Below are 26,810 nucleotides of genomic sequence, written 5' to 3'. Positions count from 1 at the left end.
AAACACACACACATATATTCACATTGATTTCAGTCTTTGACATGACCATACTCAGTCAATATTAAAGACATCAAGGTTATATTTTAACAGAATGTTCTCAACATTATGTGATAATTTTTTTTATGAAGGATGAATAGTCAATCACAAAAATGACACATGCAGTCACATACGTTTGAAACACTTAGTGGTGGTTTCCCTGACAGGGATTAGTTTAAGCCAGGACTAGGCCTTAGTTTAATTAGGAAATAAAACTAGTTTTAACAAACATGCCTTACTAAAAACATTACTTGTGTGCATTTTGAGGCAAACAACAGGCACTGATGTATTTTAAGATATGTCAGTGCAAGTTGTTTTCAGTTTGGACAGCTCTTACGTTTATTTTAGTCTAGGACTAGCCAAAATCCCTGTCCAGAAAACCGCCCCTTAGGCATTAAGATAAATCTTCTATTTAGCCTTTGCTGAAAACTCAAAAAGATTCCCAAACGGCAGCCAAAGTCATTTACTGAAATGTTCAATGGTTTTACTGCAGTGAGGCTCAGCTTTACCCTATTTAATCCTGCTCTGAGGCAACAATGACTAAGTTGTTGGATGCTGAGGTGCTCCTGACTCATTATAAGCTGGCATAAATATTTATTTTGTAGTAATGGGGATTTCCGGTAGTTTTTGCTGTAAAGGAGTTTATAATCACTTTTCCTGAGAAATGAGTCAGCTATCAAAGCAAAAGCAACTAACTGAACAACACCACTTTTATCCAATTAGATCTGAGCCAGTACACACTAGAGCCCTAGGATAAATATCTTAGTAAGCAAAGATATACGCTTCGACGGGTTTATTGCGTTTATTAAACGGTTACTTCATATGCATAACGTTAGCGGGAAATAAGTTGTAATTATATTAGTACAAATATTACTCTTCCGCCAAACAAAGTAGTTCCTCAGAATCAAGTGTGACTGAAACAGAGCACAGTTCCCAACCAACAGAGATGCAGCAAAGACAATGAAAATATGATTTAAGACTGTGGTGTTTATTTTATAAATCACCATTCATCTAATTTATACATTAACATTTATATTGTGCAACTGTTGAAGTGATGATCAAATATGCTTTGAAGCATTCTTAACTCTTTCCCCGTCAGCGTTTTTTTTTTTTTAAGTTGCCACCCAGTTTTAGTTTAATGCCTTACAGAAAAATTATCTTCTTTAAATAAACATAAAATATCAAATGAAAGAACAGACCCTCCGCTTTCAAGCAACAACAAAAAACAAAAAACGTTTCATCTTACCTTCATTTGTTCTCTTATCACCTCTCAAATTTTTTAGCTAAAAGCGGAGATAATTCCATTTTTGTAAAGAACTTTTGTAAGAGATCAGATTCAGAGCCTGATGAAAACACGCTGTTTTCAATGTTGAGTGAATGCGTCAGTGTTTAAATTGGGTAAGATCCCCACCTAGTGGATAATAGCGGACGTATGAACTTCAGTTATAAAATCCTCAGACAACGTTTTCTCTTTATCGACGAGATGACTCAACAATATTTATTGACGTTTATCTGGATATCGACATTAGTTGTGCAATTGTAGACAAATTAAAAATATGATTAAAGACTGTGGTATTTATTTTCAAAAATCAGTACGCAGCAACAGTGGCACAGTGATACTTATGTAATGTGGTCTGAACCGTGAGGTTACCGGTGTATTTTATCACGGTTTAGAACGCGTTTCTTAGAACCCGTTTTATAATAATAATTTTACTTTAGTAAATGAAGCGCGCTAGTGAGCAACGCAAAATCACCGCAAGGGAAATTCCTTCACCGCGACAGCCATAGTCATTTAAAATGCAAATGAGCTGATGAAATGCAAACACTGATCGCAATGATGGTGGTTTGTTGTAATTGAAACTCAATTGTGCTGTCAAGTATTTTTTCTTTCTCTCTGCACTAAATGGCAGTGCTGTGGTTGGATAGTGCAGATTAAGGGGGCGGTATTATTGTAAATCGCCTTGCCACCTACCTTACAAAACAGGCAAAATCTGAACAACCTAATTTTTCACATGCTTGCTGAAAATGGCTTACCCAAACAAAGTTACTGGGTTGATATTTTTCAAGTTTTCTAGGTTGATAGAAGCACCATGGACCCAATTATAGCACTTAAACATGAAAAAGTTAGATTTTCACACTATGACCCCTTTAAAGGAACAGTGTGTAGGATTGTGGCCAAAACTGGTACTTTAATCACACAACTGGTGGCCAATACACAACATGACAAAATAAACATCACTTGAGGGCTGCAACTCCACATTTTAAATGACAATATCCTGGCCAGACCACTGTTGTCAGTGATATAAGCATTTGAAATGAAAATGATTTCTTAATGTCTAGTGACATATCAGGGCCAATTTATGATTAATGTGCGTGTGTTGGAGAGCTACACTAAATGATATTGACGGTTTGTCAGCAGCACTGATCCATGTGAGTGTTTACTCAAAGCATTTGACGGGTTGAATCTTCACATATCACACAAAGTAAGCTTTGTTTTTGTGTAACACTGGTGTGTGTCTGTATATTGTCAGATGTCTTACTCTAATTGTTTGCTACAAGTCTGGATGGGCTGATACTATCCTGTTTACGGTATCTGTTAGAACCTGTTTACATGATCTTTGAAACATTATTTAAAATATTGTCACTGTGCACTGTATTGATATTTCTCGATTGTTATGCTGTTTGGATGTTTTTTTATGTAACATTATTCAACTTTTGTTGACATTTCAAAATTAAGTTGTCTCAATAGTGTTTCAGCTTATATACTGTAGTGTGTAATACTTTTGTTATGTAATTCATACACAAAGGCTATCTTATTATCACAGTTATGATTAAATATAATAAAATTTTTAAATGTAGTATGCAGTACACAATAATCCAAGAAATTGTGTCACATGTGTTACAATGAAAATTAAGTTATAGTGCAAAGTGAGTCTGAAGTCAGTTTTTGTTTGTTTAGAAAAACATCCATCAATTTAGACTGAGATGGTTAAGAGTGTTTGACCTCTTAACTCTCAAATATTATTGTGTTACTGGGCTACCGGTTGTCCTGGAGACGGTGGATACATTCAACTAATGGGGTATCAGGTGGTTTCCTATTTAGCTTTGCCTTACAACTGAAGAATGTGCGCATGTTAGTCTGCGGACTTTCCGTCTCATGTGGGTGTGCAAGTTTCCTGCCGTGTTAATTTTAGGTTGTCTAGTAGTCTCCATTCATCTATTTGTTTAAGTGACATATCTTTGTATTGGAACAAATGATCATTTCTCTATGAATAACTTTGTTTGTTGACCATGGCAGTGACATCACTTCCTGTAATTACATTTTCTTTTAAAGATATGGTTTTTTTTTTCTTAAAAGCCAAATTATACATCAGTATTCGAATTATGATTATGATGATATTGTTTGCTTTAAAAATGTATTGCTTACATTTTGTACCATAGATGTTGCTATGTGTGTGCGTTTGTGTGTGTTAATGGTTATATAAGTGAGTTACTCTGTTACTTGGCAGAAGGATCTGTGACAACACTTCTCTGTCATAATAAGGATCAGTAGCCTCATCATACCTGCTAACATGAATGACAGAACCGCATCTCGACATATCTCACGTTATTACTGATGTCCGTGTGTCGACAGAGGCTTTGTGTTTAATATGAGTCACTGGCAGACATAAGATCCATCAGCCCCTGAGAAATTATTTTCACCATTCACAAGCATTCACATGACCAGAAACACAATCAATCCATTATGAGACTTTAATGATGTCAGATCGAATAGTGACAACTACTAAACCTCTGATCTCACATGGCAACACACACTTGACTCTTCTAAGTATAAAATCTGCTTTATAATATCAGCTATAATCATTATTGTCTGGCTGATATTTTTAGATGCACAGCGGTCAGCATGATGTCTGGGTTTAGAGTTTAGAGAGAATTATAGTTACATTATGGAAAATCTGAATGTATTCAGCTCTGGAGAGATTTAAGAGACGCTCAATTATCTTTAGCCATCATTTCTTTATGTATCTATTCAAGTTCTGTTGAATTTCAACAAAAGCAAACCTCAGGAGTAAAAAAAAATCCCTTGTTGCACTTAAATTTGTAAGTTTAATTATCTAAGTGATTTCAACTGCCTATTTTTTCGGGAGTTGCTGTAACTTCAAAAATAAAGTTGAATTAGCTTGAGATATAAGTTTATTTTTATAATATAGGCTATAACAACTGATTTAAAGGGATAGTTCACTTTAAAATGTAAATTCTGTCATCATTTTATTATCCTCATGTTGTTGTAAACCTGCATGAATTACTTTTTTCAGATGAACACAAAAGAAGATATTTTGAGAAATGATGGTAAACACACAGCAGATAGTGACCATTGACTTTTATTGTAGAAATAAAAAACATGATGCAATTTAATGGGTACCGTCAACTGTGTGCTTACCATCATTTATCAAAATATTACTTCCAAAATATTTTTATTCCTAAAATATCCTAAAATTTATTCTCAAAATATCTTCTTTTGTGTTCATCAGAAAAAAGAAATTCATACAGGTTTAGAAAAACATGAGGATGAGTAAACGATGACAGAATTTTCATTTTAAAGTGAACTCTCCCTTTAAGGAATTTTTACAGTGTAAAGTCACCCAACAGCAATGTGTAAGACTGAAAGCATTACAGGACATATAAAAGCTGTGTTATTACATCATCAAATAGTAAAGTACAAGAAGTTTCAGACACATAACTGCTAAGTTCGATTTCACACAATGCATACGCGTGAACTGCGTGTTTGCAGCACTACAATCTTCTAATGCTGATGCTAAAAAAATTATTTAATTAAAAATCACGATAATTTACTCACCCCCTTGTCATCCAAGATGTTTATGTCTTTCTTTGTTCAATCGAGAGGAAATTAGTTTTTTTTAAGGAAAGCATTGCATAATTTTTCTTTATATAGTGGACTTTATTAGACCTGTTTCAGTGCAGTTTAAAATTGCAGTTTCAGTACAGCTCCAAAGGGTTCTGAACGATCCCAACTGAGGTATGAGGGTCTTATCTAGCGAAGCAAAACGTAATATTCACAATAAGTAAATAAATAAAATGTACTTTTAAACCAGTATGTGCATATCATAATTGAAAATCTTAGACGCCGTGTGATATACTGTAGTACAGTGTTTCCCAACCAGGGGGGCGGGGCCCACAGGGGGGCCTCAGCAGATTTCCAAGTGGGCCTCAAGATGACTTAAAATGATTAAAAATTGGACAAAACAAGCATTAAAATAAGCTATAGCATCAAAAATCAAGATGTTTCTTATTTTTTGGGCCATTTTAGTAGCGAATATACAGAGCTGAGTAGTAACGGATTACATGTAATCTGGATTACGTAATCAGATTTCAAAAATCAAGTACCTGTAATTAGATTAAACTACATTTTAAAATACTCGTTATCAGACTACTGTTACTTTTTTATGGATTACATGATTCACAATTTTGTAAATCTAAGATTTTTTTACATTTTCATCATAAATGTACCTACGTTTATACGTTTGTGGGGGGGGGGGTGGAAACGCACAGGAGCAACGATAAAGATGCAAAATGGAGCAGCAAACAGGGTTGTTTGATCACTGGATGCAAAGGCATTGATTTGGGTCGGAACGCTAGGGACATGTCCCTACCAATATCTAGGGAACACTGAATTGCAATAAATTCAACCAAACAATGAATCTATGTGTACATATAACCACTGATGTCCATCTGTGACTGGTGTTTTTTTTCATATTACTTATTTTATTTAAAAAAAAATTACCCATTAATCAGTTAAATGAGATTCAATATTTTACAACTGCATTCTGTAAAAATAGCATTATAGGTAGTACACAAGTGGTTAACAAATCTAAATTAACAAAGTAAATCAGTGTTAGTATTTGTATTGACTGTCTGTACATTGCACTTTGAAAATGAGTTTTAAGGCTCTTGTTGGTGAAATAGATTTGAATATATTTTCCCCCCCTTTATATATTTGAAATCAAGTAAGATTTGTCAAAAGTAATCTTAATGTAATCCAAAAGTAGTCAGATTACGTTACCAACGATGTGTAATCTAAGAGATTATATTACTGAATACAAATTTTGTCATGTAATTCGTAATCAGTAACGGATTACAATTCAGAAGTAATCTGCCCAGCTCTGCAAATATACATCTGTCTAGTCATTTCAAGCTCTAGTTAATTTTATTTGGAAAAAATATTGTGAGTAGGCAGGGTCTTTAAATATTGTTGTGGGCAACAAGGGGGCCTTGAAGTGATAAAGGTTGGGAACCACTGCTATAGTACACTGTACACACTGTAATCCACCAGTCTTTGTCAAAAAAAGAAAAAGTCAAAAAGTGTCAAAAGAAAAAGGTTTATGCCACATTCAGAGTCTTTGGTAAAGTCCATATTGTTTTGTGTGTCCTCTTTTTTAAGATTATGTTACTGGACTGCAACGGTTGTCATGGAAACGGTGGATTCACTACAGGCGGCTTATGGGGTATCAGTGGATTTCTATTGGGTGTAGCGTTGCAATTGATGAATGTTTGTGCGTGCATCAATCTGTAGCCATGTATGTTCCAGTTATTATTTTTTATTGCATACAGTAAGCTGCAAGTTTCGGTTTCCTGCATTAACTTGAATGCGTGTGTGGTTAATTGGTGTGCCGCTGGCTGTATACTGAAGAGCTACACTGGGAACAAACAAGAGTTTGCCACATAAGTTAATGATGAATGGATTTACCTTTAGGTTAATACGGTTACTGAGTCAGAAGATTAATAATGGGAATTTTACCGTCTTAGGCAGGGACTTTCCTATATGAATTCCACTTTAGAGAAAGCTATTTTTAAACTGTAGTTTGGAAATCTGAATGTTGCAAGTTGTTAAAATACAGTTAAGCTACGTTTTAGAAGAAGTTAGCTACTGTACAGACGACTAATTAAAACTATCTATTTATATTCAAGAAACATATGGGTAAGTAAATCTAGAAGATTGTATATCTAGTATTTAATGTCATCAGCAAGCGTCTCCCTGTTTTATTCTGTGGTCTTTGTGGGTCAGTGGTGTTGTAAGTTATTCAACACTGACTGTGATCAATACTTACAATGTAAGTGCACACACACACAATAAAATACACTTTTATAGCCCTAAAGCCTGGACACAATGCCTGAGCCTATACAGGACTGCTTTTTGTGTGTTAAGTGTGTTAACCTCTAGTTACAGTAGGGGGGGGGGGTGTTATTGTGTCCTATAAAAAATATTTTCCTCAGTCCGATTTTACTCAGCTGACCAAACATAAGATGAAAAGAGAGAAGGCGTGTTGTGCAGATGGAGGAATGGAATGATTGAGTATTAAGGGAAGAATGAAAAGGCTTTGGCTAGCAAGCTTAATAACATCACCCTGCTCACCCAGCTGTCCTTTTATGTAAAACCACCCAGACAGGTTTGTTAAACTGTATTAGTCAAATTGAATTGTTTTCATACCAGGCTATTCTAAACCCTTACATACGCCAGTCGACATTATTAGGTTTAGGGTAACGCTTGACTTGGCTAATTCATCAGCATTTTTCACAGTACTGTAAGGACCACCTAGTACAGTTGGTGATCTTTAAGAACTTTCTCAGGAATTTGGCCTTCACAAATATAGGGAAAACCTGAAGAAAAAAACACACACAAACACACACTAGTTTCCATTTTTATGGGGACTTTTCGTGTACTTAAAGGATTACTCTATTTTCTTAAAAAAAAAAAACCTGATCAGGGCTCCAGACTGCCACCAAATGGTGGCATTTTGCCACCAAAATTTGAGAGTGTGCCACTGAATTTTACATCCAGTCGCACATGTGCGACCAGTAAATTGACCTTATTTTTTGTGATGTGACACTGAATTTGAAACAACACGTTGTACTTTCTTCATCTATCATCAAAGTATTTATTATTAATACAGTGGAAATTAGTAGAAATGTGAATATTTAGTTAGCATGTTGATTTATGGTGTGTGCCCCTAAATTTTCTGGTTGCGCCCCTAAAATTTTCATTTGGGGGCCAATGTGCTCCTAGTGAAAAAAGTTAGTCTGGAGCCCTGCTGATTATTTACTTACCCCCGTCATCCAAAATGTTGATGTCTTTCTTTGTTCAGTCGAGAATAAGTTTTTTAAGAAAATTATTTCATGATTTTTCTCAATATAATAGACTTTATTGGATATCAACATTTTACAGTTTCAATGCAGTTTAAAATTGCAGTTTCAACACAACTTTAAAGTGCTCTAAACAATCCCAGATGAGACATCGACATTTATAAGTGTCATTTTCGCAGACTGATTTCACGGAAAGTCGTGTTCTAGTCACAAAAATTTAATTAATTTATTCATGTCTATGGCATGGAATTCAGCTTTTTTTTGTGCATTGAGCACAAATGTCTTTTTCGTGTCACTTGCATGAATTTCTATAAATAGTTCATCGTGTCTGTGGCATGACTTTCTTTTTTGTAGCATTTTATGTATTGTTTTCTCATTGTTTTTCCTATTTTCTTACCATTGTCGCTTTGGGTTGGGGTTAGAATCACTTTCTGTTACATTTTTAGACATCCTAGCCCAAACCCCGAACTCTAACCCCAACTCCAGGCAAGAATAGTTTTAAAAGCAGAAGAAAAACATGTAGAAAACATGAAAGTACATCTAAACCCCAAATCTAACCCCAACCCCAGGCGACAACGATTTAAAAATAGGAAAAAAATTAGAAAACAATACATAATATCACACAAAAAAGAAAGTCGTTCCACGGACACAAAAAACTATTTATAGAAATTCGTGAAATACGAGTGAGACATTAGTGCTCAAGACACAAAAAAAGCTGAATTTCGTTCCATGGACATGAATAAATTAATAAATTCTTTTGTGACTATAACACAACTTGCCATGAGATCATGTTGCATTTTCGGGAAGAAAAATATTAAATATGTACTTTTAAACCACAACTTCCCATCTTGCACCAGCCGCGCGACGCACCAGCGCGACCTCACTTAATTTGTCATCATTTTGAAAGGTCACGGACGATGTATGTGAAACTACCAACCAGTGTGGAGGACGAGGACAGTTGCGACGTTGTTGTATGTGGAATGATTCTAATTAATGTATTTGTGTCAGTATATTGTTTAAAATGGTCTGCAAATGTGTGTTTCACATATGTGATGCGTGCCCTTACGGCGTCATTACGCGAGGTCCCGTCACAGGCCAAGTGCAAGACTAGAAATTGTAGTTTGAAATAGCATTTTTTTTTCTTGCCAAAAATGACAATTGTTTCACTAGAATAGACCCTTATGCCTCGCTTGGGATCGTTTAGAGCCCTTTAAAGCTGCAATGAAACTGCAATTTTAAACTGTATACTGTTGGGGTCCAATAAAGTGGAATGTTTTCTTTTTAAAAAACTTAATTTCTTCTCGACTGAACAAAGAAAGACATAAACATTTTGGATGACATAGGGGTGAGTAAATTATCTGTTTTTTTTTTAAGAAAGTGGAGTAATATATAATTTAGTTTTCCTCATTGGGACCAAAAAATCACCTCACAAGGTCAAAAAAATGATTGGTATTAACACACATTGTATGGATTACCAAGAACACACACATACATATACAATCCTGTCAACAGATACTGTAGATGACATTTGACCACACGTGCTGTGACTCAGTTGTGTGTGGGAGATCAGGTCACACATATAGGATTTCATCTCTTTGTTGCCGCATTGCTGTCTATAGCCCATGCAATGTTCTAGCATTGCTCTCTTTCCTTTTCTCGAAGGCTGCAAGCTGAATCACCCCCACACTCTTAGCTGTAACTGCGTCAGTTCACACAGTCGCCCAGACGTCAAGATCACCAGTCGCCCATCAGGTGCAATGTCAGCCCAATTTGAGACACGCCCGCACAATTACACTGCATACTCTCACCAACAAACTGCGAAAACTGCAGCGTCGGCACTACGCTGGCACACATAGGCTACTTTATCTCAGACTGGATATCATAATATGACCTTTCCTTTTGTGGGAAGCCAGTGAGAAAATGCTGACTAGAAATGGTTAGATGCCTGACGCAGTTCAGTTCAGGCACAATTGAATTGGCTACTTTTTTTTCAGGGATCCTTATCAGGCTTTTCTTAAACATGTTTAATAATGGTGCTAGCTTCGGTCTTGACTACACTTTAGCAGCCCACACAACGTTGACATGGCTATGATTAGCTCATGCTTATGTATGCTGTTCATTGTCTTTTGATAGTTCAGTATGTGCAAAATTCATTACTTTAAAGCCGGCTCATTCTAAGGTAACAATACAGTTCATTTTGTAAGGTCACCACTGCTAATATAGTTATGTATATTGCATTTCTAATGCTTACATAAAACTATAGTCAGATCAATACTAGACATTACAGGCAAAAAGTTTATGTCTGAGACACTTTTTAAATGTTTTAAATGTAAAGAGATGAACTCAATAGCCTCTTTCACACAGTAATTTCTGTAAATTACCATCAATTTAACAGAATTAATTTACCAGTAAAGGCAAAAATGTGCTGTTCACACACGCAGTAAGATATCATTCACATATCAGTATCAAAATACAGGTAAACTCAGTAAGAAAGCGGAAATTACCCATGGCGTGCGGCTAGGTCAGTGTTGTATTTGTAAACAGTGGCGAGCTATGACTTCATTGCACGGTCTGTATTTTGTTGTTTTCACATCTGTAGCAAACGCTGACAGACGCAAAGTTGCTCGTGACCAAACAACATTGCATTAGTCGACGTCAAATGGAACCTGCGTCTTAAACAACAGTACTGTTTGCACATTAAGGGGGTCGCACACGGGACGCGCAGATCAGCGCCGCGTAGAGTCGCGTCTAGGACAACTCTGAGGTATCGTAAACCGGAAGTGCACATTAAATAGCCCGAGCTTCATCAGATAGCATCTACTTAAAAATGCAAAATATACGTTAGCAGCCAATGTTAATCGTTAATGATTTGGGACAAATATGATGTTATTTAATGTTAAACTATATGAGTGCCGTTCTGTGGCACGACAGGGATTTGAGCAACTTCCTGAGTCAAAGCTGGGTTCGGTGCTGGGCTCGAAGCCGGTGTGCGTATACTTATAAAAAACAATGTGTTCGATTTTTTTTAGAATGGCGTGGCGCTGAGCTGCGCGTCCGGTGTGCGACCCCCTTTCGGCTTCACAGAGGGTGTGCTAAGGCCGTCGACAATTCAGCAAAATAGCTGGTAAGCTGTTTCAAACAACTTTGGTGAAGAAATGTGGACAATAACTTCAGGTATGCTCGACTTTTAGGCAGTGTGTGTGTGGAAACGTCCGTAAACAGTGCGGGGGTAAAGGCGTCATCTGTATCAAAAGTTATGATTGGCCCAAAGCTGTCAGCATGTTCTGTCGTCATCCGTACTAAATCTATATTTTTTCACACATATCGCTTACCGGTAAGTTATTGGTACAACCATACAATCTTACTGGTAAATTGGCAGTACTGATTTACCAGAAAGGTTCTGTTCACACACATGACTTGTTAACTGTATTTTACCAGTAAATTACCAGTAAAGACTGTATGTGCGAAAGGGACTACTCATAAACACCTACTGATTCAGACAGCTTCAAATTTCTCACCGCCGCATCAAATTTAGCCAAAAATAATATGTCGGACCTGAAGAGAATCTGAATGTGCATAAAACATTACTGCTCTGGCAAATATCTGTCTGTGTGTGGCTTTGTTTAATTATACACATTACATTCAACTATTCAACTACAAGTCCAGGTTTTATACCAGTCAAGAAGTCCTTTTTGCAATCCATTCAGCCGATCTCCGGGTCTGGGGGTGCCACTTTTAGCATAGCTTAGCACACTCCATTGAATCTGATTAGACCATTAGCATTGCGCTAAATAATGACCAAAGAGGTTTGATATTTCTTTCTATCCAAAACTTGACTCTTCTGTAGTCACATCGTGTACCAAGACCGACGTAAAATTAAAAGTTGCGATTTTCTAGGCCGATATGGCTAGGAACTATACTCTCATTCTGGCGTAATAATCAAGGACTTTGCTGCCGTACCATGACTGAAGCAGGCGTAATGATATTACACAGTGCCCGAAAATAGCCCTCTGCTATTGAAAGTAACCAAGGGGACTATTTTTGGTCACTGCGTAATATCATCGCCAGACCCGTAAATCGGTTGAATGGATTCCAAAACGGTAAAAATCAAATGTTTAATTCTAGGGGAGCTGGAAATTTACCCTATTTTACCCTATTTTATTGTAGTGTCCCTTTAAAGGTATTGCAGACAGCAGAAGAACAACTTTGAGAAAAGCTGATGGATTGAGTAGATTTTAGGAGAATACATGTGTGCGTTGCAGCCAAAGACACGTGCTATTCTGTTCACATGGCGCAGTAATTGCACAAATTCTGCAGTACCCCTCTAGTACCAGTAATGAATCACTTATCCCTCTGGTACCAACCTATATTTAATCGTAATCTTAGAGATATACACAAAGTCCCTCTGGGAATGTCATCACTTATGAGAGAGGCTGGGGAGAATTTCTCTAGAGAGGTTAGCAAAAGCCTCAGGAATTGTACTCTTTAGTCTCATGTTAAGTAAAATAGACTGAAACATTGCTAAAAACTCAGAATTGTTTTTATTCATGAATTACACACACTTTTATACAAACTCACATTTAATTTAAAGTGAATGGCATTGCTGCATCTTTATTGTTTACAGCTATGCAATGTTGCATACACAGAGAGAGAGAGCGAGAGAGAGAGAGAGAGAGAGAGAGAGAGAGAGAGAGAGAGAGAGATTAAACTGCTTATGTGTAACAGTATCTGCAGATGACACTGGAGTTTTCTGGAATGGTCCAGGCTCCCAGTCGGACGTCCAGTTCAGCTCTCTCTCTCTCTCTCTCTCTCTCTCTCTCTCTCTCTCTCTCTCTCTCTCTCTCTCTCTCTCTCTCTCTCTCTCTCGTTCATTCACTTTCTCTATGTCTCTTTCTTCATCACATATAATTCCAATCGATTTATAACCACATATCCAGACTCTCAATTTCAGATAGTGATCTTTCCAGGTATAAAGACAATTTAGTATAACATATAGACATTTTTATTAGAATAAATGACAAAAAAAATTTTTTGCAGCAATTCTGTCTCTCCTCAATGTTTCAGTACATTTTATGCCTTTGGTAAAATTGGCACGTGTTTTTTTTATCCACGTGGACACCCACCGTATCCTTCCCACCAACCGCCAGAGACTATAAATACAGCAGTGCAGTGCTGGATTAATCTATTTAATTATGTTATTAACAGCGAAAGGGGGGAGTGTGAAAAAAGGGGTAACGGTTTTGTGTGCAGCACTTTTTTATTTCAATGCAACGCTATGTGTGCTTTACAATGTTTTAATATCCAGGGATGCATGAAATTGAAGAAAAATGCTAATGCACTATGCAATAACTTAATAAATAATGTGATATGTCATACAATAATAATTTTCACTATAGTTCCCCTGCACATTTAGTACGCACTTGGCTTACTGTCCTCAAAGGGAGCTCTGAACCTTCACAGAATGCGAACCTGAGGCCGGGGTTCAAGCTCCAAGTTCAACCAAAACCCACCCACCCCATCTGAACTGCGCGAGGAAAAAGGAAGCAGTTAGGAGGGGATGGGGAGGAGGAGGGATGCCGAAGAATTGCAGCTGGATGCAGAGGCCTGGAGGCTGCCTTATATATGCTTATAATGATGACTGACAGAATGTTTAGGCTCCTCCCGAACTACATTAAGTTTTATTTAATTTCTGTTACACTTTATTTAACAATTAAAACAACACACGTTTCAAACTCTTTCTGGAAAGCGTCACAACAATGTCTAAATATGAGCAGCCATGTTTTACTGCAGTATAGAAACAATAAATAAATACCACCAACCAATACTACTCAACTTGGTATAGTTATATTAACCTAAAAAAAACATCAAGATCATTCAGGTAAACAAAAAGTGTATGACTTTCCGCATGGCTTACATGCTTAGTATTAAAATCGTTTAGTTATTGCAAACCCCTAAACCATGTTGCAATATGCATGCTTGTCATATTTCAATCATTTCGTTATATATAGCAACCCAAATCCACCATCCCCAGGTCTGGTCCACTTTGTTTAATAAGTGTTATGTAGGTCTGCAGAACGCTTATGTAGGTCAATGGAGATTAGGAATGGAGGATATAAAGTTTCTGTCAGATATTGGGTAATTCATTATCAAGTCTCCAAAGCAATTAGCTAAATTAACTCTATGCAGATCCCCAGGGTACATTTTGTAATAAGATATTAAAATGAACACCCTTTTTTTGTTACACTTGCAAAGTGGTAGCGTAGATTTACATCAAGCTACTGTAGTTATTTTATTGTTACTGTGGTATTATTTTTTATACATATTCTTCTTGTAGAAAACTGTTCATCGTGGTACATCATCTCTTTTCAGCTTGATTCGCAGTTTTCAAAACTGGATTTGTATGAACACTGTGCCAAAAGGAGTTTTTTTCTAGAACACAGGTGCACAGAGGTCAAAGGTCTGTGATGATGTTCTTTGAGTTGTTGATGAACATTGGTCAGTGTTTGGAAGCTGAATGTTTTCAAAGCTTGACTGTTGTATGTTTGTGCAAGACTTTGGTGGCATGGAGAGCTTATAAGTGAAAGGTGGTCAGAGATAAATTTACTGAGAGAGGTGTGGGGGCTGTGGGGAGATTGGAGTTTGAAGCTATTTTTGTCTGTGTATTTACCCTCTGAGCACTTGTTTGAAGGGCTCTTAAATATGTGAGTCTTTGCTGACTCACCACCCATGCCTCCTGATTAATATTACTGTCGTGATTGGGCAGTTCTAAGTATTGTAATTTTGGGATTGAAGTGGGTATGGAATGTGCTAAGAAAATTTCTGGCACGGATAGTGAGACTGTTGGCTCTCAGTGGACCTTCTGATCAATCTTAAAAACACTTCCTTTTAACAGGATGTGGCATAATAAAGGTCCGGACATCACGTAACCCATTCTGTGTCTTGCACCATACTGGCAGGAAAGGACAGCCGGAGCGAAAATGAAATGAATGGCACCAGCAGGAATTTCATGGCAACAGAGTTCACAGCGCACTTTATTTCAAATGATATAGATATGTACATCTACAAAAAACATAACAGATCCCTATAATGCCTTTTAAAGAGCCAGTAAGATGCAAATTTTAAGCATCCTAACACTGTTTATAAGTCCCGGACAACAGGCTTAAATGCATGCAAGGTCAAAAAACACTGTTATTTTCTCAAAATATAAATTTAAAATGACCATTTCTCAGAGATCCCCAAATGATTCGTGTGAAGTCGTTCAACGACTAGTCTGCCTAAACCCCACCTTTCAGTACCCTACTCTGCTCTAATTGGTCAGCTCACACGGTCTCCGCACAGATCAGTGGCACAGACCAACAATAGGGCAACATGTATTGACCTAGTACTAACATGATTTGCTGAGAAGACATTATCGACATCAATACACATCATTCATCATTAATCCAAGCAATAAAAACAACGACAGAAACTAACGGTTTTACACTCATTTAAGCATTTATGTAAGCTAACCGGGCCATAGCAAAACCCTAAGTGCAAAATATGTTAGCCACTTGCTAACGTGACTCCCTGACAGTATATTAAGAGTGTAAACACTGACATCATTCATCATTAATCCAAGCAATAAAAACGACAATAGAAACGAACGGTTTTACACTCATTTAAGCATGTAAGCTAACCGAACCATAGCAAAAATGTAAACACTTAAGTTAGTGCACATGCATTAGCCACTTGTTAACATAAGTCTCTGACAGTATATTAAGAGTTTAAACAACAACATCACTCATCATTAATCGAAGCAAAAAATAACTGACACAAACTAACATTTTACACTCATTTAAGCAAGTATATAAGCTTACCAGACCAAAGCAAAAATGTAAACACTTAAGTTAGTGCACATGCGTTAGCCGCTTGCTAACGTGACTCTCTGACAGTAAGAGTTTAAACAACAACATCATTCATCATTAATCCAAGCAATAAAAACGACATCAGATACTAACATTTTACACTCATTTAAGCAAGTATGTAACTTACAGGTTGTGGTTGGAGACGCATGTTGTTCCAAATAAAGTGGGTACTGAACCATATGGGTATCTTTTCTCCTTGAAAAAGTAATTTAAACCACTGATTCTTCATATGACCACTGATTCTTCATCCTTTAGTGAAAACAACACAAACTGAAAACAAAGGGGGATATGATCTTTACACACTAACTAGCTGTGGGCAGGTCATAGTTTTCGTTTTTCCCGGGCAAGGCTATAGGCGGAGATTATTATGCAAAGTGTTGGTATTACGTGGATAAAGACAGGCAGGAGATCCAATCCATATGACGACTCGTTTCAGTGATTCAGAGTCGACTCCCTACTTTAGAAGCCAATAACTTTATTAATCATGAACTGTTTGGTTAAACTACGACAGAGTCAAGTGAGTTTTCCATGGAAATTTGCAGGCGCGGATTTCGTTTGGGTCTGTGTGCGACTTGCATTCTTTAGTTGAAAAAGGACGTTGTTTACAGTAACGTTACATATATGAAAAGGTTATATGCAAAACCTGTCTGAAATGTTTGACGTTTTCTTTTTTATAAGCTTATATGTTTAGGTTGAGTAATTTTACTTTAACAGCAATGAAATGGTTTTTAGTTGCAAATGTCACGTTAGTCATTTTATTGGTATTTCAAACACTTTCGCTGTAAAACCCTCTAAGTGCTTGCATACCTCCTTTAGCCAGGTACAAAACTCTTGCAGCTTGACAATTGACTATCGGTGCATTCCTAATTTTAACCAATTTGAATTGGTTCAAATACTTGAGTGATGGATAGATGCCCAATTTATGTCAAAATGATTTAATATTTTATCTTCATGTATATGGTATATTTTGGGTCATTTTTGTGTTGGAACAGTATGTAAGGAGAGAACAGGAGAGTACACAGAGTAATAAATTCGGCAGAGGACCAAGAGCCAGAAATTGAACTCGGGTCACCAAATGCATGGTTGTGTCACATATTGGAGCCATGGACTCTGACGACTTATTACTTTAATTAAAAAATCTTCCTTTGTGTTTTACTGAAGAAAGAAAGTCATATTTCTGGGATGGCATGGGAAATTGTGTGAATTTTCATTTTTGGGTGAACTGTTCCTTTAACTGCTTCTGCAGCTCTCTTGTGAGGATCGGAAAAGAGTCTACAGGGAATTTAAACACAGTATTACAATGATCTGGTATGTGCGGCAACTGTTTATTTGGCTTATGATTCCTATCTCGCTTCCTCTTACTCCAATGACCTCACGTTGCTGCAATTTGTTAACCTCTTTTGGGATTTGTGACTCGTGTTTTTGTGTTCTTTCGGGTTACTTGGAGAACAGCTCTCCGTAGGTACTGTCTCTCCTGAATTGAACTCTCTCTATCTGTAATCCGAAGCCAGAGTCAGTGAGTCTATCTTTGCTCTATTGGGCATAGGCCAGACTCTCCAAATATGGCCTGCCTTCTGTTTAAGTAGTTTATGATTGCCATAAAAAGGTCCTAAAAGGTCAAAATGTACCCATATGTAGTCTGTATGCATTACATGGCTGCAGTAATTAAAAGCAAGCTGATCTTAAATACCAAAAATGACTTACAGTTATAAGTCAGGGAAAAAACTGTGATGTCAGAGCTGTAGTAATGATGGACATAAGTTAAAGGGGCCTTTAGTAAAAGTCATTAAAAGTTGAACCTGATTGATATATTGGCATCTGGACATTGGTCCCAAATTTTCCAGCAAATACATTATCAGGAAAGTCCCTGTAAGTACCCGTCAGTAGTTTCTGTGTGCCATTGAAAGTCCCTACGAGAGATGCTATTCACATTCTGCTTATATACTGTAGGTAACCCCCTGTATAGTAATTACTGAATAAAATAGACAGATTTATTCTTGTTTTTAATGTTACTGTTCCTAATTTCAAAAAAGAATTGCAACAAATAATGAGTTTTCAAAAAAAAAAGAGCAATGCCTACTGTTTAACTTAAAATGTAGACTGTAAACGTTGTATACTGTGCAACATTCAGTAAAAAAGTGAACATAATAGATTTCTCAGGACACCTCAATGGCTGGTGAAAAAATGCTCTGGTAATCTTGTAAGTGTTAAAAGTGCCAAAGAATGCATTAAAATAGAAGGTATGTGACTTTATTAAAGGGATAGTTCACCCAAAGATGAAAATAATGTCATTGTAAACTCACCTTCATGTTGTTCCAAACTCGTAAGACCTCCGTTCATCTTCAGAACACAGTTTAAGATGTTTTCGATTTAGTCCAAGAGTTTGTTGACCCTTCATTGAAAATCTGTGTACGGTTTACTGTCCACATCCAGAAAACATCATCAAAGTAGTCCATGTGACATCAGTGGGTCAGTTAGAATGTGTTGAAGCATCGAAAATACATTTGGTCCAAAAAGAACAAAAATTACGACTTTATTCAGCATTGTCTTTTCTTCCGGTTCGGTTGTGAACCGCGTGCACGAGACTGAAGTCACGTGACTGCAGTGACGCGGCTGAGGTGTTATCCTAAGACATGTTTGCAAAGTTTTTTTTCAAACTTACAGCGTGCATCTCCCTCATGCTGAGTTTACACCAGCCGCGGTAGAGGCATCAAGCGCGAGTGATTTCAATGTTAAGTCAATGTGAAGAGGCGTTGATGCTCGTCTGGAGGTCTCGCGGCGCGAATGAGGTGTTAAGCGTGGCGTGGTAGATGCAATTCCGCCTCATTCGCGTGTCTAGTTTGAACAAAACGCGCCGCGTTAACCATCAGGAGCTTGCTTTAGTATTGACGTGATTACAGGATGCGAGCGGAGTCACAGAAGCCCCTCCCATGACGCAAATTTCCGTGTGAATGTCTCGAAGACTAGAATTTCACGCGCAAGTGAAGCGAATGAATGTTCAAGCGGCAAACTAGACGCGGTAGAAGCGAATTTGATGCCTCAAATGCGGCTGGTGTGAACCCACGGTCAGACTGTAAATGAACTTTGAGCACACTAAAAAAAACACTTGCTGGGGTGCACCAGATAACACGTCAGCCGCGTCGTTCGAGTTACTGCAGTCACGTGACTTTAGTTCCGTGCATGCGCTTTACAACAGACACGGAAGAGAAAACATGCTGAATAAAGTCGTATTTTTTTGGACCAAAATGTATTTTCGATGCTTCAACACATTCTAACTGACCCACTGATGTCACATGGACTACTTTAATGTTTTATTACCTTTATGAACATGGAACGTTAACCGTACATAGATATTCAATGGAGGTTCAGCAAGCTCTCGGACCAAATCTAAAACATCTTAAACTGTGTTCTGAAGATGAGCGGAGGTCTTCCGAGTTTGGAACGGCATGAGGGTGAGTTATCAATGACATTATTTTCATTTTTGGGTGAACTATCCCTTTAAGTGCAAAAATTATCCAGAGACGTTTTACATTTCCATTTACAACCCTAGGATTTGCCTTTAGAATTAAATGGTCTGTTATTACCTTATTTAAAGCAACACTATGTCGTTTTTTACCTTTAAATAATGTCTCTAAAATTATTTCAGTGATAGAACAACTTTTAACTGGACAAATTGTACTGTTGCTGCAACCTGAGCAGCCTCCTAGCTGCTACAAGCACACTCTGAAAGTGGCGGTGGAGGGTAGGAAACACAGCCCCGCCCCTCCCCCTGCCTGCAGAAGAGTGTCTGATACCAGGCACTGTTGCGCTTTTCAACCACATGGGGGAGCTGTAAGTCATTTTTACATGGAAACTACATAGTGTTGCTTTAAAATGGTCATAAATAATAATGTTGAGCTCTCCTCTGATTGGCTGTTTCATTGAGCAGTTCAGTACAGTAGCTCTGTGTGTGTGTTAACAGACCTTATATGTTCGAGCCTATGTCAGACGAAGATACGGAATTTGAAGATTAATCAATTATTCTGAGATTGAAAATGGACGTCTTTAAGTGGAAAGTTTGTGTTTAATTTCAGTAAGGACCTGCAAAACTTAACTTTAATGTCAATAGTAGAACTTCAGCCTATAGCGCTAACTCAGCAGTGACAACTTTGTTTTTAGCATTGTAAAAAACTTATTTAAAGTGTAATTTAATGTTTGGGGCATCTACTTGACTGTGACATCACAGTTGGTGTTATGTTGAGATTGGCCTGTCTTTTGCATGTACAAGGTTTACATAAGAAGGAGGAAACAATCGTGTTTGAGACTCACAATAAGTCATTACCATGTACAGAACTCTTATAAATCATCTACTGTATGCAAATGTAAATACAGGTTTACATTTTATGCACATTTAAGTTAGTCTGTTGGGAGGTGGCATTGCCTGTGTTTTATTGTCTTAGATGGTGCAATTGTATCCTGTCATTTGCTGATTCTTGCAAATTTTGAGTATATTTTGTATTTGTGGCAGTAACCTTTGGCCCTGAATGTTTTGTACTCGTTGAACCCTTGTGGTTGGATGTGAAGGTCTTTCTGAGAAAAATTACATAACACGGATGGGAACACTCCCATAAATAATGTTTCACTTTTGACACTCACAGCTGCACAGATATGCACAAAACATATAAATACAATCCCGCAAGTTTCAACACGACTTTATCTTGGGATCTCGGAGAAGTCCAAGAACACGGAGAACCTCAAACATGTGCTGAAAAACACACTCAGTAAACTCGCAGCCAATCGGGCGTGTGTATGTGTGTTTGTAAACTTTGGCTTAGTCCCAGTTCTAGTTCTCTAGAATTTATATTGTTTATAACATTGAGTTCTGGAATGTTGTTGCATGTTTGCATTCATGGTCTCTGTTTGCATTTTTGGACCATTATTGTGTGCTTTATTACTTTATTAATTTTTTGATTTAATATAATGCATAATGTTGTTAAGCTTTTTATTGTCTGAACCCCTATATGTTTATGTAGATGGTGTTTATGTCTTGAATGTTTAGCACTTGTTTTAGGTTAAGATTATAAAAGTGCATAGGTAATTGATATGACATGCATTTCTATGCATCCAGGGTGCCATAAATAGATAAAAAGCAACATACTGGCTTAAAATATGTTACTATTTATAAATGAATGGTTGCTGTAAAGAAGTTATTCAGTAACTTCTTAGACATTGCAGGGCTGAATTTAGGATGAAATCGATAAGCCTCATGCATTTTCATGTTTTCCGGGGTTATATTGTGCGATAAACGTGTAACATAAGGTTTGTTACACTTATTGTAAGTTCTAGTAATTAAAAGTTTTCTTTCAATTTGTGATATTTCCTGTTTGTACATGCATTGTATTTAGATTTGTAACAATTCTGTAACTGTTTTTGTGTGTTTTAGTGTCAGTGAGTGTGATCTGTTTTTCAGGGATTCTGTGCAGAGGGTCCACGTGAGGTCTACTAATGCACGTGCTTATACTCCAGTTCTCTGTATCTTCAGGCCTTATGGATTTAATAAGAGTAGAGTTCAGCAGAGAGAGAGTGGGAGGGTCATAGCGCTGACAGGCCAGTTTGCGAGAGTAAGGAATGAAATGGATACAGTAAGCGAATAACAGATTGTGAACTTAGTTTAAAATGGACTCTATTGTATTGTAGAGGTGGATGAGAGAAAGTGATGTGTCCAACATAACCTACTTTGCTTTTGTTGGACTTGGATGTTCACACTAAACATGTAACTTTATCTGCAACTAGAAATTGTGTATTCTGTCTATCCATATTGTTTTCACAACTCACTTCCTAATTTTATGATAGCTAATCACTTTATCACTTCCTTTTTGTACTTGAATTGTATATACACTCACCTAAAGGATTATTAGGAACACCATACTAATACTGTGTTTGACCCCCTTTCGCCTTCAGAACTGCCTTAATTCTATGTGGCGTTGATTCAACATGGTGCTGAAAGCATTCTTTAGAAATGTTGGCACATATTGATAGGATAGCATCTTGCAGTTGATGGAGATTTGTGGGATGCACATCCAGGGCACGAAGCTCCTGTTCCACCACATCCCAAAGATGCTCTATTGGGTTGAGATCTGGTGACTGTGGGAGCCATTTTACTACAGTGATCTCATTGTCATGTTCAAGAAACCAATTTGAAAAGTGCTTCAAGCTTTGTGACATGGTGTATTATCCTGCTAGAAGTAGCCATCAGAGGATGAGTACATGGTGGTCATAAAGGGATGGACATGATCAGAAACAATGCTCAGGTAGGCCGTGGCATTTAAACGATGCCCAATTGGCACTAAGGGGCCTAAAGTGTGCCAAGAAAACATCCCCCACACCATTACACCACCACCACCAGCCTGCATAGTTGTAACAAGGCATGATGGATCCATGTTCTCATTCTGTTTATGCCAAATTCTTACTACCATCTGAATGTCGCAAAACAGGAATCGAGACTCATCAGACCAGGCAACATTTTTCCAGTCTTCCACTGTCCAATTTTGGTAAGCTTGTGCAAATTGTAACCTCTTTTTCCTATTTGTAGTGGAGATGAGTGGTACCTGGTGGGGTCTTCTGCTGTTGTAGCCCATCTGCCTCAAGGTTGTGTGTGTTGTGGCTTCACAAATGCTTTGCTGCATACCTCTGTTGTAACGAGTGGTTATTTCAGTCAAAGTTGCTCTTCTTTCAGCTTGAATCAGTCGGCCCATTCTCCTCTGACCTCTAGCATCAACAAGGTATTTTCGCTCACAGGACTGCCGCATAGTGGATGTTTTTCCCTTTTCACACCATTCTTTGTAAACCCTAGAAATGGTTGTGCGTCAAAATCCCAGTAACTGAGCAGTTTGTGAAATACTCAGACCGGCCCGTCTGGCACCAACAACCATGCCTCGCTCAAAATTGCTTAAATCACCTTTCTTTCCCATTCTGACATTCAGTTTGGAGTTCAGGAGATTGTCTTGACCAGGACCACACCCCTAAATGCACTGAAGCAACTGCCATGTGATTGGTTGATTAGATAATTGCATTAATGGGAAATTGAACAGGCGTCCTTAATAATCCTTTAGGTAAGTGTACACTGTAAAAAGTTCCTCGTTGCACTTAAAGCTCCCATGAAATTAAACTGGTGTAAATACGTTAGGCTTAAGAAAAAATAAAAACTGAAATGGTCCAAAACACTGACAAAGTTCTCATACAGAAGATATAAGCATTTAAAATGACATGACCCTACACTGGGGTTGTGCCGATAGACGATACTATCGTGTATTGACGATCGTCATGCATATGGCAGATAGCAGGATTTCATGATGATAGTTGACGATGGTTATTATGATTATCATCATAGTTTCACATTAAAATCCTCATTGTGTGCTTTTCCTCGCATGAGAGGGTTTGTGGGCTTCACTTTGCACTAGAGAGCTTGTGACGTGCGCAAATTCCTTCTCGCGCGCACCTGGACTTATTGCACGTGTCTTAGACTCCTGCTCGGACCTGAATGTGTGTGGCATGGACTTCTCCTAGCACCTGAACTTGTAATCGCATGACTCGGCTAGCACATAAGCTTGTAATATGCATGGCTCTGCCATTTCCTTGCACTAGAGAGGTTGTTAGGCGTGCAGGGTTTAAAACCATTGAGTGTGTTGATCCCGCTCCCTGGCATGCAGGAAATTTCAGAGCGTATGAGTTTAAAGATGCGCTCGATTAATGGCATCAGTTTTAAGAAGGTTGCAGTCATGACAGTGTTGCCCTTATGATGCGTTAAGTCAATGATGCAAAAACACGAATAGGCATCCTGCGACGTGGTAAGCGCGGATTGAGCGTTGCCCCATGATCCACATGAGTTGAAAATCTGAACTTTGGTGGATTTTTGCGCCACGTTAAACAATCAGGAGCTTGCTCTAGCGGTGACATGATAACAGAAAGTGAGCGGAGGCAGAAAAACAAAACGATAATGGAGGTCAATAATCATCCCTACACGAGACATCTTTGTACTTTTACAGGAATCAATAGGATATTGTTTGGAAGAAAGTGAGTAAGGAGGTCAAACAATCTGGTAAGTTTACTAAATTTGAGCTATATAAGCCCCTCCCATGACGCAAATTTACGCTTGAATGTCTCGAATGACTAGAATTTCACACGCGACTTTCCAACGCAAATGAAGCGAGTAAACTCAAAATGGTCAAGCGTCCAACTACGCACGAATAACACGTTTTTGCCGCCTCTTCCGTGTATGGTATGATCGCACAGTTACCGTAAATCAGCTTCTTTTTTATCCACCAATCAAGTGACTTGTCATAAATGAGTAAACTATTGCCCCGCCCCCCGATACTATCGGGTATCAGCGATCTCACGGGACAATAGGACGATCTTAAAATGGGGCATATCGCCCAACACTACCCTACACTTCAACTTCTCATCAAATATCCTGTCCAATCAAACGTTCTTTAGATGCTGAAGCGTCCCGCCCTCTACGTTTTGTTATAGTATGCCTTAGCTAGACTGCGCCATACATAAAACGCTATTGATTATTTTAAAAAAGGGGGGGGATCTTCTCGATAGTTCTGTTGTTTCAGTTAAACTGACTTCACCACATTCAATAATGCTGTACATTCCAAGGCATTTAAGTGGGCCTTTAAATTTGGACGTTTAATCAACTTGAATTAACAAGTCGTTGTAACCTAAAAAAATAAAGTGGAATTATGGCGGAATTATATAAAAAAGATTTATTTAAAGATTTTTTTAAAGAAGTACATTTTATTACATATTATTACTTACAAATTATTTTTTTATTTGTTATTACTTGATAGTAATCCATTTATATATATATATGCATGTGCCATATTAGACCATGTGTCCAACTAATTCAGCATTAACTGTCAGGTCTCTAAACTAGCTCTTCTTTACTCAGGTCTGAATACACGATGACTGAGCACACTAAAGTTAGTGTTGAAAAGTTTCCAAGGAGACGGAATGAAAAGATATCCGCAAACCTCTAGTGGTTTAAGGGGACGGCGTCACTCACAGACAAACACACGTCAGCATGTAGTTTGCATTACACACCCTAAAGGAGTGGTCAAAGGCGTCTCTGGCATCTTCACTGTAACTGAAACTGTGGCCTTAACCTTTATCACTTCACAGGAAGTTGGACAGGAAGGCGGGGCGTGTGTGCATGTGTTTAATGGCGCTGCTGAATAAAGTTCAAGATTAAAAGTATCATGTTGAGGGTTTGCTTTGGACATACTGGACCCTGCATGTCCAGGATCTGAATTTCAGATCAAAATTTTGGCATGTGTGCTACATTAGAATAGTAAAACAGAGAATGGTCTACATTGTGAGCACCAGTCAACAGTGCACACGACGAAAAGAGTTAAACATACCGAATACACATACTGAATGTTTTAATGACAATGCAAAACTGCAATAACCACAAAGCTACTTTTAAGGTAGATTTATCAGATTATGTGTTTTCAGTGGGAATCAAATCTATGATTTATTAGCATTGATAGCACAATGCTACAGTTAAGCTACAATGTAAACAGGAATCTACAGATTTGTGTGCTGGTAAAGTTTAGAGGTATATAAAATCTCATCAAATCAATGTAAAATAAAAAGCAGTATTTGAAACCATAAAATAAAATGCTAATTCAATAAAAAGTCATCTCCATGACTTTAAAAAACAAACAATGTGTGTGTACATGTATTTGTATCCAGGGGAAGCATGAATGCACACCCACTTCATGGGACTCATGTTGCGGTTCCCACGGGTAAACAAGCTTAAAAATCGTACACAATGCTTTGAAAATCTAAAATAGCCGAGTTTTTGGTAAGGGGTAGGATATACAGTTTATCCAGTAAACCATTACTTCTATGGAATGTCCCAGCGGTGATCGAAACCAGACATCCGTGTGTGTTTGTGTGTATTTGTCAGTGTCTATTATTATGTAGAGCATGTTGATGGGTGTGCTTGTGCATTGATAAGTATGTCAACAGTGTCTACAGGACATTCGGGGTTGGGGGTATATTTATAGTACCTTGTAGGAAATGTCACAACAGAGCGTTGAGTTTGCACCATCTGCCCATAATTTACTGCACATTGTTTACATGCATTTAAAGACAGGAGTATGCATGCTGGTCTTGTGTTGAATGCAGATGTGTCTGTGAAACATCAGTTTAAAATTGGCATCCACCTTCTTTACCTTTTAAAATGATGGAGCAGAATTTAAAATAAAAAATTAAAATGCATAAACATACACATCTCTATGACACATGTATACATGAGAATTCAAAATATTGTATGTATATGAATACAGTCATTATATTTTAGTCATTAAAACAAAATTGTGGCCCTGAGTCATTTTGTGATTACTGTTTTTACATAAAATTATCCCATGTATTTTGCAAAAATATAGACTTGATATCTTTAATATTGATTGAGTAAAGTCATGTCAATGATTGACATCAAAAGTTGATGCTTCTAATTTTTCATAATTTTATTCTGAGGCTTAAAGGGACACTACACTTTTTTTGAAAATATTCTCATCTTCCAGCTCCCCTAGAGTTAAATATTAGATTTTTACCATTTTGGAATCCATTCAGAGGATCCCGGGGTCTGGCGGTACCACTTTTAGCATAGCTTAGCACAATCCATTGAATCTGAATAGACCATTAGCATTGCGCTAAAAAATA

The 26,810-nt window shown here is 37.6% G+C and overlaps 1 long non-coding RNA gene across 1 annotated transcript in view; it reads left to right on the top strand.

Annotated features, from left to right (window-relative positions):
- The window catches only part of LOC129450431 (uncharacterized), a 31,357-nt gene extending 4,880 nt beyond the window's left edge, over positions 1-26,477 (top strand). The window contains exon 3 of the long non-coding RNA XR_012370739.1: positions 25,033-26,477. This is a non-coding gene — a long non-coding RNA (uncharacterized lncRNA). The remainder of the gene's footprint in view (positions 1-25,032) is intronic.
- Positions 26,478-26,810: the final 333 nt, after the last annotated feature.

This window comes from Misgurnus anguillicaudatus, chromosome 8 (assembly GCF_027580225.2).
Source record: "Misgurnus anguillicaudatus chromosome 8, ASM2758022v2, whole genome shotgun sequence".
In the NCBI taxonomy this organism is placed as follows: Eukaryota; Metazoa; Chordata; class Actinopteri; order Cypriniformes; family Cobitidae; genus Misgurnus; species Misgurnus anguillicaudatus.
This window is presented reverse-complemented; position numbering and strand designations above follow the sequence as displayed.